The sequence below is a fragment of the Mastacembelus armatus genome, chromosome 21, assembly GCF_900324485.2.
Source record: "Mastacembelus armatus chromosome 21, fMasArm1.2, whole genome shotgun sequence".
In the NCBI taxonomy this organism is placed as follows: Eukaryota; Metazoa; Chordata; class Actinopteri; order Synbranchiformes; family Mastacembelidae; genus Mastacembelus; species Mastacembelus armatus.
In genome coordinates, this window is record NC_046653.1 from 28,370,424 (window position 1) to 28,382,998 (window position 12,575).

The following is a 12,575-nucleotide window of genomic DNA, read 5'->3' on the forward strand; positions in this document are numbered from 1 at the left end:
TGGAGTTTTTTCTGCTGTTGAACTCTGTTCTCTGTTATATAGAGATTTGTTTATTTTGTCTGCCCCAGTTACATCGATGAGGCTCAATAACAGAAGCAGCTCTCTGTCTAACACAGTGCAGGTCAACAGCAGATACCATGTCAGAACACAGAGGGACTGAAACGTGGCCCCTGACTCAAGAGCTCGACAGTCGACTTTGTGCTCATATCGTCACCTGTGGTGTTTGGTTCTTCTGGTCCTGGTTGGTCTGCAGGTCTCCTGTAGCAGTGGACGATGGACAGTGGTTGGTGAAGCAACAGCCTTGGTCTGAGAGGGGTTTGGGGAGGACTTTTCTACTGTAGGAACTTATTGACCTGTTAGTAAAATTCTGCACTTTGTTCTGGGTTTGAAATAAGGGCCTGGTTCTGAAATGGAGGTTAATTACAGTGGTGTGAAAAAGTGTTGGCCCCCTTCCTGATTTCTTATATTTTATTTTAAATTTAAATATTAGTCAAAGATAACACAAGTAAACACATCATGCAGTTTTTAAATGAAGGTTTTTATTATTAAGGGAAAACAAAATACAAAACTACATGGCCCTGTGTTAAAAAGAGTTTGCCCCCCCCCCCCCCCCCCGTTAAAACATAACTGTGGTTTATCTCACCTCAGTTCAATTCCTCTAGCCACACCCAGGCCTGATTACTGCCACACCAGTTTGCAATCAAGAAATCACCTGCCTGTCAAAGTGAAGTAGACCAAAAGATCCTCAAAAGCTAAACATCATGCCGAGATCCAAAGAAATTCAGAAAACAAATGAGAAAGAAAGTAATTGAGATCTATGAGTCTGGAAAAGGTTCTTGTCCCAGCAGCTTCATACCTGAGAGCAGGCGGACAGGTCTGAGCACCTTCAACACATTATGCTCTCCAACTCTTGAATAAGGATGGGAATACACCTCCATACAAACCAAATTATACACCACACATTTTATGGGGACGTCACTGTGGTTAAAACCATTTGTATGGACGCAGTGAAGCTACTTCAGTGCAGTTGTCCAACTATAGCGCTTATTGCAGTGATTTTTAACTATCTGCGTTTCTGCATCCCCAGCAGTGTCCTCATAAGACACCTGCCCAGACGGCCCAGAATCAGGTCCCAGTCCATTCTGGGAGCTAACTACCAGTGCAGCTAAAAGGACACCCATTAACGCACTGGTAAGACCTAATTGATTAACATTCATGGTTATGTATCATCATCATTTGTTTATATCCATCCACTTTGTGGTCCTGTCCTCAGAGAAAATATTAGCTGTAGCACTGTGGGAAAACTTTCAGCAGTTATTAAAGCAGATTTTATTTAGCACACTAGTCCAAGAAAAAGCAGCCAGCCAGCTAGCTTCCTTTTTATTTAGCTAAATTATTCATTATTTGCTTAACTAGTGTGGGAATTATTACTTTTATTACATTACAGCTTAAGGTATAAGGCAGTATTAGATTACTTTTATCATAATATAGATTAAACTTTAATGCATTATTACAGTATAATCATGAAGCATTTTGGTACATGTGAAACAGTAGCAGTTTAGACATGAACTTGTTTTTCAGTAATTGCAAGGTTTCTTACAGGGCAAGAAGTGAACTAGACATAACATCAGATAGGATGTGCCTGTTGCTTTTGTTGTTGTACTCTGTCGTACAGGGCAGGTTGACCTCTGCCTGGAGGCATAGCAACAGTGATATCTCAGGACATCCCATCGTTCTCAACCTATGGGAGAAGAACACGCCAGCTTCCTAAAGATTGCATATTTCATTCTGTAATATTATCACTGGGTCAAGGGAAGAATAGTCAGTCAGACTTCGTGCCCTGACAAAGACTGTTATTGGCTAGGGAAAGTTTGACCCAGAGCTCTGTAACTGCTTTATTCAGTGTGTTTTATTAAACAGCTAATTTGAGACCACATTTATCTCCTCCGTTTTATCAATCAAATGAATACACGGAACTGAGGGAGGACATTCCAGTTCCAACACTAGCTAGGTAAATAAGAGTTTCTGCTGTTTAGCTAACTAGCTAAACACAAATCTGATCTATTTAGCTAGCTAGCTAACTTCTTCTTTTCCTTTGGGCTGCTCCCTTCAGGGGTCGCCACAGCGAATCATCTGCCTCCATTTAACCCTATCCTCCTCACCCACACCAACTATCCTCATGTCCTCCTTCACTACAGTACAGATGCAGTTTATTTAGCTCACTGGCCCGCTGTTCATTTCGCTGAGTAACTTTAAAAAGTTTATTCAGCTACTTAGCTGTTCATTATCTAGTTAGCTAAAGAAAAGGCGGCCAGCTACCAGCCACTGTTTATTTAGCTAGCTTGTTACATAAACATCCAACTTGTTTAGCACATAGTTCACTGAGGGTGTAAACTTATTGAGACAGGCATTATTTATTTGCATCATACAGACAAAATGTACATGCTGTGTTCCCACACCTTTACTTAAAAACCATTTCTTGTGCTGTGTGCACCTTCCCCATGTTATCCTGTACCTGCTTCAGTCGGGACATAATTGTAATGGAAATAAGTTTGAATCCACTTTTGTGTGTTTGACAGGAATCCTCTTTAGATATTTGTTATTTTCCCACAGGAAAACGTGTCTTATCTTTAAGAGGCTGCATTTCTTGTAGAGATATATGTAACATAACACATGCATAGATGTCTTCATTTTAAGTTGCGATATTACTGTTCATTCATGTTTGGCTGCAGACTGACACCATTGATGCTGACATCTTACTGACTCACCTTTGTTTAGTTTAGTTTTTTTATTCTAATCTAAACTGTAACAACATGTTACATGTGGTCTTTTTACTTAAACCACACAAATCCCATACTGGCTCGAAGGGAGGCTGAAGTAAGAGAAGCATTATGACAGAAGCTCAGAAATAAGGAGAGAATTATTCAGTGCAATTTGCAATCAAATGGTGTTGTATTTCTGTTAAAATGTTTTAATTGCTCCTGTAGCTATGCTGTTAGATAATGTTATGGTTGCATTTTAGCTTAATGTGGCTTCTTTATTCTGATTTTTATGTTTATAGCTATTAATCTAATGCTAACTCATTGTATCGTTGGATAATGTTAGGTTGAAGTGATCAAGGCCATAATAGGACAGTGCCATGGTATAGTTGTACAATGGATGTACAAAGGCATAGTAATTTGGTCACTACCATGACAGTACAGTACCATAGTATTACAGCCAAATTGTACCATTTTATAATACCATGGTGCTTTTTCTAAGGGTGACCTTACCATGACATTCAGTACAAACAGGTAGTATTGCATTTTCCAGTTACAGTTCATTAATCAGGAGCTACTACAGGTGTTTGCAGGTAATAAGTCACAGTATTAAAACATGTTTTACATTGTTCTCTTTAAAACAGAATGGGGTGTTTACAACATGAGGATCAGGAATTTCCACATCATAATCTGTTAATTACCAATTTTTATATGGTTTGATCTGAAGGTAGTAGGAGGGTGGGAATAGACAACATTTTGAAATCATTAACCTACTGTTACTGTATATTGTTTTTATTATGTTATGTCACTGACGTTTTCTATTGAAAAATATTACACTGATATGACCTTATTATTGATTTTAGGTCACCATATTGTTACTGAAGTGCAGTTTCTAAATAACTGTGCTCCTTCATTGTCATAATTAGATAATTATATATATATGATCTAAAAAGATCTACATAAAAAAAAATTTCCCTTCTCACCCCTATGGGTGGTGTGTGTCTTCCTCAATCTCGGGTCCTCTACCAGAGGCCTGGGAGTTTGAGGGTTCTTCGCAGTATCTTAGCTGTTCCTAGCACTGCGCTCTTCTGGACTGAGATCTCTGATGTTGTTCCTGGGATCTGTTGGAGCCACTCTCCCAGTTTGGGGGTCACAGCCCCCAGGGTGCTGATTACCATGAGGACCACTGTTGCCTTCACCTTCCACATCTTTTCTAGCTCTTCATTCAGCCCTTGGTATTTCTCCAGCTTCTCATGTTCCTTCTTTCTGATGTTGCTGTCACTTGGGATCGCTATATCTACCACTACGACTTTCTTCTGTTGTTTGTCCACCACTACTATGTCCGGTTGGTTAGCCATCACCTGTTTGTCGGTCTGTATCTGGAAGTCCCACAGGATCTTAGCTCGGTCATTCTCCCTCACCTTTGGAGGTGTGTCCCATTTTGACCTTGGGACCTCCAGCCCATACTCGGCACAGATGTTCCTGTACACTATGCCGGCCACTTGGTTATGGCGTTCCATGTACGCTCTGCCTGCTAGCATCTTACAACCTGCTGTTATGTGCTGGATTGTCTCAGGGGCATCTTTGCACAGCCTGCACCTGGGGTCCTGCCTGGTGTGGTAGACCCCGGCCTCTATCGATCTTGTGGTCAGGGCCTGTTCTTGTGCTTCTACGATTAGTGCCTCTGTGCTGTCTTTCAGTCCAGCTTTTTCCAGCCACCGGTAGGACTCGATATCAGCCACTTCTTGTATCTGTCGGTGGTACATGCCGTGCAGGGGTTTGTCCTGCCATGATGGTTCTTGCTCTTCTTCCTCTGCATCGGTTTTCTGTTGCCTGAGATATTCACTAAGTATTCCATCGCTTGGGGCCATCTTCCTGATGTACTCATGGATCTTGGCTGTTTCATCCTGGATGGTGGCTCTGACGCTCACCAGTCCCTGGCCTCCTTCCTTCCTCTTAGTGTACAGTCTCAGGATGCTGGATTTGGGGTGAAGTCCTCCATGCATTGTGGAGAGCTTCCTTGTCTTGACATCAGTGGCTTCTATGTCCTCTTTTGGCCAGCTTATTATGCCAGCGGGGTATCTGATGACCGGCAAGGCGTAGGTGTTGATGGCTTGGACCTTGTTCTTCCCATTTAGCTGACTTCTTAGGACTTGCCTTACTCTTTGTAGGTATTTGGCTGTGGCTGCTTTCCTTGCGGCTTCTTCTTGGTTCCCATTTGCCTGTGGGATTTGTTGGAACTGGTATTTTCTCTCTCAGTTCCGCGTGTTCGTTTGATTGATGAAACGGAGGAGATGAATATGGTCTCAAATAAGCCGTTTAATAAAACACACTGAATAAAGCAGTTACAGAGCTCCGGATCAAACTTTCCCTAGCCAATAACAGTCTCTGTCAGGGCACGAAGTCTGACTAACTATTTTTGGTTAGGGTTAGGGTTAGGGTTAGGGTTAGGCTTTGGTAATGTTCATTATTAGTGACAAGTCTCAGCGTTAAGTGTAATAATTGTTTTTCAACTAGGTTTATAACACCAGTGTAACACTAGAGTAATGCAGTAACGTTAGTTTGAGTCACTCAGCCGAGAGTGACTCAAAAACCACAATAATCAATAATCAAGATTGATTACCAGCATCAACTGTACAGCCTCTATTATAACAGAGACAAGGCAGATGTGTGTTTAGTTTATGTGCATGTGTGTGTGTGTGCAAAGTGCAAATTTGACCAAAGAGTCAAAGCACTCTGTAAAGTCTTCTCCAGCACATCCTCAGCCACTTTTCATGGGGTGAATGTCAGGACTTTGTTGTGGCCAATTATTCCTGTTGCTCCTCACTCACAAGTTTGGCCTAAAGAATCTTGCTGTTGTAATCCTGGAATATGCCTGTGCCAGCAGGGAATCATCCAAGGAACAGATAACCTGGCCTTTATTCAGCTGACTTTATTTTATTGCCACATACAGTATAGTTGCTGATTCTAGGGCTGAGCAACTGAACGAACCTAGATCATGACACTACCCCCATAGGCTCATATAGTGGACAGTACGTGTGATGTGTGAGTCGCTTCCTGCAGTTCCCTTCAGGGTAAATCTGGCCTCAACAAACCACCTGACCTATTTCTTTTACTGCAGTCTCTAGTCTTTATAGGCCCTTAGGAAGTTGAAGCTTATTATTTGATTAGCCTTACTAACAAGTAGATTTCTTATGGGCACACAGCAATTTAGTCCCAGTCGTATGAGTTCTTGTAACGTTTTGCATGTGGACCTGCAATGATGACACTGATTAAGTGATCTCCGATTATTCAGGGTTTTTGTCCTAACCATATCTTGTTTGTGAAGCTGCTGGTTCAACACTGTCCTTCAAGGGTTTTAATAACGTAAGAACATTTCTTAACCTAAATCCATTTTTTCAACAATGTACTTAATTGTCTTGTTTGGTTGATGCAGGCCAATCTATTAACTCTTCTGAAACACAGTAACTTATTCTCCATGACCACAGGATTTGTCTTCTGACTTGGTTGTTTAAGAAATGAGAAGCTGCAGGTTCAGTAAAGCAGTCCAGATGTTCTCCTCCCCAAACATTTTCCAGCTGGTTTTGGGGGACCCTGACGTACTCCTATGCTAGATTACTTGTATAATCTGTCCAGTGTATTCTGGGTCTACCCTGAGACCTCCTACGAGTTGGACATGTCCAGAACTGAACTCAGTCTAGACATAATATTAGTGTTGTGGGCTGGGACATGGGTTGACAGGTAAATTGAAAGCTCTGACTTCTGGCTCAGCTCCCTTTTCACCACAGTTGTCTGGCCTGAACAAGATATAAAAATACTTGAATTCCATTGCTTGGTACATAAACTCCCTGTCAACCTGAGCAGCTGACTGTTTTTCAGCAGAGAACCATGGTATCAGAACCACGTCACCTGAAAAAAGGAAGGGATTCTGAGGGCCCCAATTTTGACACACTCCTCTGCACAGTAACGCCTTGAGATCCTGTCCATGACAATTCCTGAATTCCAGAAATTATAACCAAGTCAATATACATCAGGTTCACACAATCAGGTAAACTGACATGTAAAATAAATAACAGGGACAGTTTGAGGTGACTGAAGTTTGTCTTGTTGGCTTTACTCAGACTGAGCAGCTCCATCTCTGCGTAGTTAACCTCTGTGGACAGAGGTTTGGTAAAGCTGAGTATTGGGCTGCACACAGGACTAAAAGAAGAGGAAAACACATTTACCAATGTCAGTGGTTTAACTCAGATGGACTGTTAGACACAGCAGAGTCTGGTGGTACACAAGAGGAACAAACTTTTGGCCAATGAAGAGTTGTTTCAGAGAGCGAGGGAGTTGGTGTCCACCAGAGAGAAAGGCAGGAGAGGAGATAAAGGAGCTGTCAGACAGAGCTGTGGTCAGAAAGCTGTCTGAGCTCTGCAGCTTCTCCTCTGATGATGGAAGAAGCTGAACTCTGCTTCCCAGAGCTCCTCAACACCTCCTGCAGGAGGCCACCACTTCCTCAGTCGGAGGAGGTGTTGGTTTACAGCCTGATGTTCCTCTTCTCTCTGCTCACTGCCGTTCTCAACCTGCTGGTCATTATCTCCATCTCCCACTACAGGCACTGACAAACCTCTGCATTATTTCATGTTGTGATTGATCAGTCAGATCATGGGAAATGATGTTCAGGATTCATTTCAGAGCTTGTGTTGTGTGTGAGCTTTGGTAAAAAATACAGTTGGAAAAGACTTGTAGTAGCTGAGAATGTCAACATTTCTCACAGTCTGTCAAATCTAATTTGTGCACAAATTGTGTTTGACATTCTCAGTTCTTTTTTAGAACTACAAATCTTTTCTCCACATCTGCAAACCTGGATTTCTCCTTGTTTCTCAGGTGAACAGAGGCTGCTCTAACCCACAGGCTTTGAAATACTGAATCACTGTTGGTTATGTCCAAATGTTTATAGAAATATGTTGATGGTCCAGTTACACAAAGACAAAAGTGATTTTCTAACCATCTGAGAACGAGCTCAGAGCTGTGTGAAACCTTGAAGTTACAAGTATGAATGATGTCCCTGTTTTTACAGCTGAAATCTGGACCAGTATTTGTTTGTGAAGCTTGGATGTGTAACTTCAGTGTCCACACAGTGTGGGAACACGGAACTAGTTTTCTACTTTGAATCTGTACTTTGATATTCCATTTTTCTCACAGGTGTTTTTGTGGAACCTCCCATTTGAAATAGTTGTAGTTTCTGAACATCATTTCCCAAACTCCCAGCCTGATCTGAGCACACAGCAGTGGCTTCAGTCTCCTTGTATTTTGATAGACTGAGGTTTTGAATGATTCTTCCTGCTCTTGTTGCACAGCAGCTGCTGCTTTTGATGATACTGTTGATGATACACAGAGATGATGTCCTCTTGTTGCAGGCAGCTCCACTCCCCCACAAACCTCATCGTTCTGTCTCTGGCCGTGTCAGACTTCATCATGGGTTTGGTGATGCCGATTGAAATCCTCATGATGTGGACCTGCTGGGTCCTGGGAGACCTCATGTGCTCTCTGTACTTCTTGCTCCCTATTACAATTATATCTACTACTGTTGGAAACATTGTGCTGATATCAATCGACCGTTATGTGGCAATTTGTGACCCCCTGCATTACCCAACCAGAATCACTGAAAAAACAATCACAATCAGTATTTGTCTGTGTTGGGTCTGTTCAGTTTTCTACAGTGTTTTCTATTTATATGATTCCCTCACACAACCAGGCATTTATAATTCCTGTCACGGGGAGTGTGTGATTAAGTTTGTTGCAGTTGTGGAACTTGTTGTTGTCTTTGTTATTCCCATATCAGTCATCATAATTCTGTATATGAGAGTGTTTATAGTGGCGGTGTCTCAGGCTCGTGCCATGCGCTCTCACGTTGCAGCCAAACTCCAGCTTTCAGGAACTCGGATGATAAATAAGTCTGAGTTGAAAGCAGCCAGGACTCTGGGTATTGTTGTAGTTGTGTTTGTGCTCTGCTACTCTCCATTTTATTGTGTTTGTATGACTGGAACTGACATCATGGTCGGTTCTAAGATTGAGGCCTTTGTGAGCTTCCTAATGTTTAGTAACTCTGGTCTGAACCCTCTGATCTATGCCCTGTTCTACCCCTGGTTTAGAAAAGCTATGAAACACATAGTCACTCTTCAGATACTGAAGCCTGGCTCCCGTGAGGCCAACATGCTGTAGACACTGTGATGTAATTAAAATGAGCCTTTTTCCTTTTGGATAATTGAGGCTTTTTGTATCAGTAAGAAGTAGAATGTGTGTTTTCAGGAGAAAAGGAGTGTGAACAGCTGCTGCAGATTCATAACAAGATGTTTCATTGTTACACAATTCAAAGGCTTCAGGATCCGCAGTAGAACGTACTCATTAATCTTTATGATGACAGAGCATTGATAATCAAGTCATCCACCTCACCTTAATCCGAACCTCACCTTCACCCTGACCCTAACCAGACCTGTCTTATGGCACCTAACCTGACTACAGCCCTCACCTGCAACCTGTCCACGTCTGAGTCTTGGGATCTTAGAGATGAAATGGCTTTCAGTTTTGGAGAACTGTTGAGTGTTAGTGTGTGAACACCCCTCCACATTTGGTTGTAATTAAAGTCACACGTTTCAGACTTATGGCAGTGATTTGTAACTGGCTCAGGAGGAACTTGTGTTTGTGTCAATCCCTTTACTAAAAAAAATTCAAACAGTTCTTATTCGCATTTCCCCATTAATACTATAGCTGAAGAAAAATAACAAATGTCAATTCAGAACCCCCATTCAAATAAGTTACTTGGTTTCTTCCAGAACCACAGAATAGAATCATGAAAATGTCTGTATAGATTCTCAGTCGTCCAGGGGAGGTTATCTAGAGGCTGAGTCATGGCAACTGGACTTTTCGTTCTTTAGAGCTGAAATGTTTCGCCACCCATCCGAGTGGCTTCATCAGTCTCTCTCTGCTTGTGAGAGTTCCCTGCCTCAAAGGTTCTTAACCCATTTGTCCTTTGTGGGCCCTGTGGTGTTCCCATTTTAGTAAGACCTCTTTCTAGTGGGTTCTTTTCTTGTCTCGACAGAGGAGGATATCAAACTTCTTACTCTGGCTCTCTTTGACTTTCTGATGTTGAGCCAGCTATGCCTGCTGAACAAACTGCAAGACTGCGTTCCAGACCGGTTTGGGCAAGCCCAAGGAAAGTTCTTGGAGAAGGTGGCCTGTGAATTGTTTCAAGATGTCAATTGTGAAGGTGATCTGCCGAATCCTTTCATTTAGGATCTGTTATTGTGCCTTCTAAAGGATTTTGTTGGCTCTGTGACTCTTGACTGTGGACCGTAGGCATAGGCTGGTTGGGAAGATGCCCTGTTGTCTGCATCTGAGGAGAGCAGGGCCCTGTCATCCCTAAGGATGAGACTATCACCATCCTGCCGGCAGACAAAGGGAGATGCACAGTGGTTGTAAACACAACAGACTATCATGGAAAAGTAACCTCTCTCTTGGAAGACCAACAGACATACGAAAAGCTAAAAAGGGACCCCACCAGCACCTACAATAAAAAGGTGATTGACTGTTTTAAACAACTAGAAATGAAGAAAGCCATGGACAGAACCACGTACTACATACTGTATACAGGGGAGACCACCCCCTGCCCATCTTAGCGCCACTGGTAGGCCACACAGACCACCACATCTGGAATTCTGAGGAATTTGCCTCTGGAGACAGACATCTGAAACTGGAGAGAGATGAAACTATGGTGTCCTTTGATGTTACATCCTTCTTCATCAGCATCCCCACCACCGATGCTTTAACATCAGTTAGGAGGAGACTAAAAGAGGACAGCACCCTCTTTATCAGGAGCAGCCTAAACCCAGACCAAATCTGCCTACTATTGGACCTGTGTCTTCTCATACAGAGGTGAATTTTACAGACAGAAACATGGTTGCTCCATGGGCTCCCCTGTGTCACCCATCGTCGCCATTTTGTACATGGAAGAAGTAGAAAAGAAAGCTCTCAGCTGCTTCACAGGAACAGCACCAGACCATTGGTTCAGATATGTGGATGACACCTGGGTAAAAACCAAAACCTAGGAATTTCAAGCCTTCACAGATTACATCAATGCAGTAGACGCAAACATCAAATTCACCAGAGAGGACAGGCTAGCCTTTTTGGACTGTGAGGTCATCATTGTGTCTGATGGTAACCTAGAGATCGAAGTATACAGGAAACTCACACACACAGACCAATACCTTCTTTTTGACTCCCATCAACCACTGCAACACAAACTGGGAGTCATCAAGACCTTACACCACAGAGCTAACAACATCCCTACCTCTATGGAGGCCAAGAGAAAGGAGAACTCACTTGAAGACAGCCCTCAAAACCTGTTGCTACCCTAGGACGGCTTTCAACAAGGCAACATCCACATCAGGCAGAAAAACAAGAGACACAACTGAGCCTCAAGACCCACAGAGGAAGAACCTGGTCATCCCATATGTAGCAGGGGTTTCTGAGAGGCTTAAATGGATTTTTGGGAAACATCAGATACTGGTTCACTTCAAACCCACCAACACACTGAGACAGAGACTGGTTCACCCTAAAGACCAGATACCAAAACAAAAGAGGAGCAATGTGGTGTATGCTGTCCAGTGTAAGGTAGAATGCTCAGAACTCTACATTGGAGAAATCAAACAGCCACTTAACAGGAGGATGGTCCAGCACAGAAGGAGCCGCTCTTCAGGACCACAGTCAGCTGTGCATCTCCGTTTAAAGGAAACAGGACACTCATTTGAAGACAGTGATGGACATACTTTGGACAGAGAAGAAAGATGGTTTGAAAGAGGGGTCAGAAAAGCTATCTTTGTCCAAGTAGAAAAACCCTCCCTTAACAGAGGTGGAGGACTCAGACATAACGTGTCTTCAATCTACCAGGCTGCTCTTTCATCTGCTCCCAAGAAATTAAGGAACAAATCAAATATTTCCCAGGGAGGACACACTCTGCAGACAGTTGTTGAATCAGAGGGGTCACATGAGTCCACCATTAGGAAGGTTAGGAACCTTTGATCTAAAGCCAATTGGGTCAGGGACTCAGGGGTTAGGCGCTTTAGTGTTATCCTTAGAATACGGGTCTAAACAGCTGTAGACTTAAATAAGGGGTTTGGAACCTTCAGCTTTAGTCTAGCCGATCCTAGATGTAAGAGTCTGGAACTCAGGATCGTCTCCGCAGATAGTCTGTGTTGAGGTACTTTTAGTCCATCAAGGATGGGACAAACTGAAAAGGGAACCCACAAATATGGGTCAGCGTGGTCTGATAGTCGATATAATAAAGGTCAAATATGGTGACAAAGTGGTGGCATGCCTTTCATTTTTATTCTTGCTTATGTATTTTTAACCTGTCTTTTATTTCTGTAAAGCACTTTGAATTACTCTGTGTATGAATTGTGCTATATAAATAAACTTGCCTTACCTTGCCATTAGATCCTAATGACCCTCACCTGAGCTCACTTCTATTGTTCACCTAACGACCTATTCAGGCCATGTGTGAAGTGAAACCAACTCAGGAGTGTGGGTCTAACGACCCTCACCTGATTTACATAGCTCACCTAATGAGCCTGTTTGGACTAGGTGTGGAGTGAAACCAACCTGAATGATAAATTTGGAGGTGCAATACCAGCTTTCTCTCAGACTGATGAAACTATTTGGATGAGTAATGAAACGTTTCCAACTAAAAACTGGAAGTCCAGTTGCCATAACTCAACCTCTAGATACCTTCATAGAGGACGACAGAGAATTTTCACAAACACTTGGCCATGA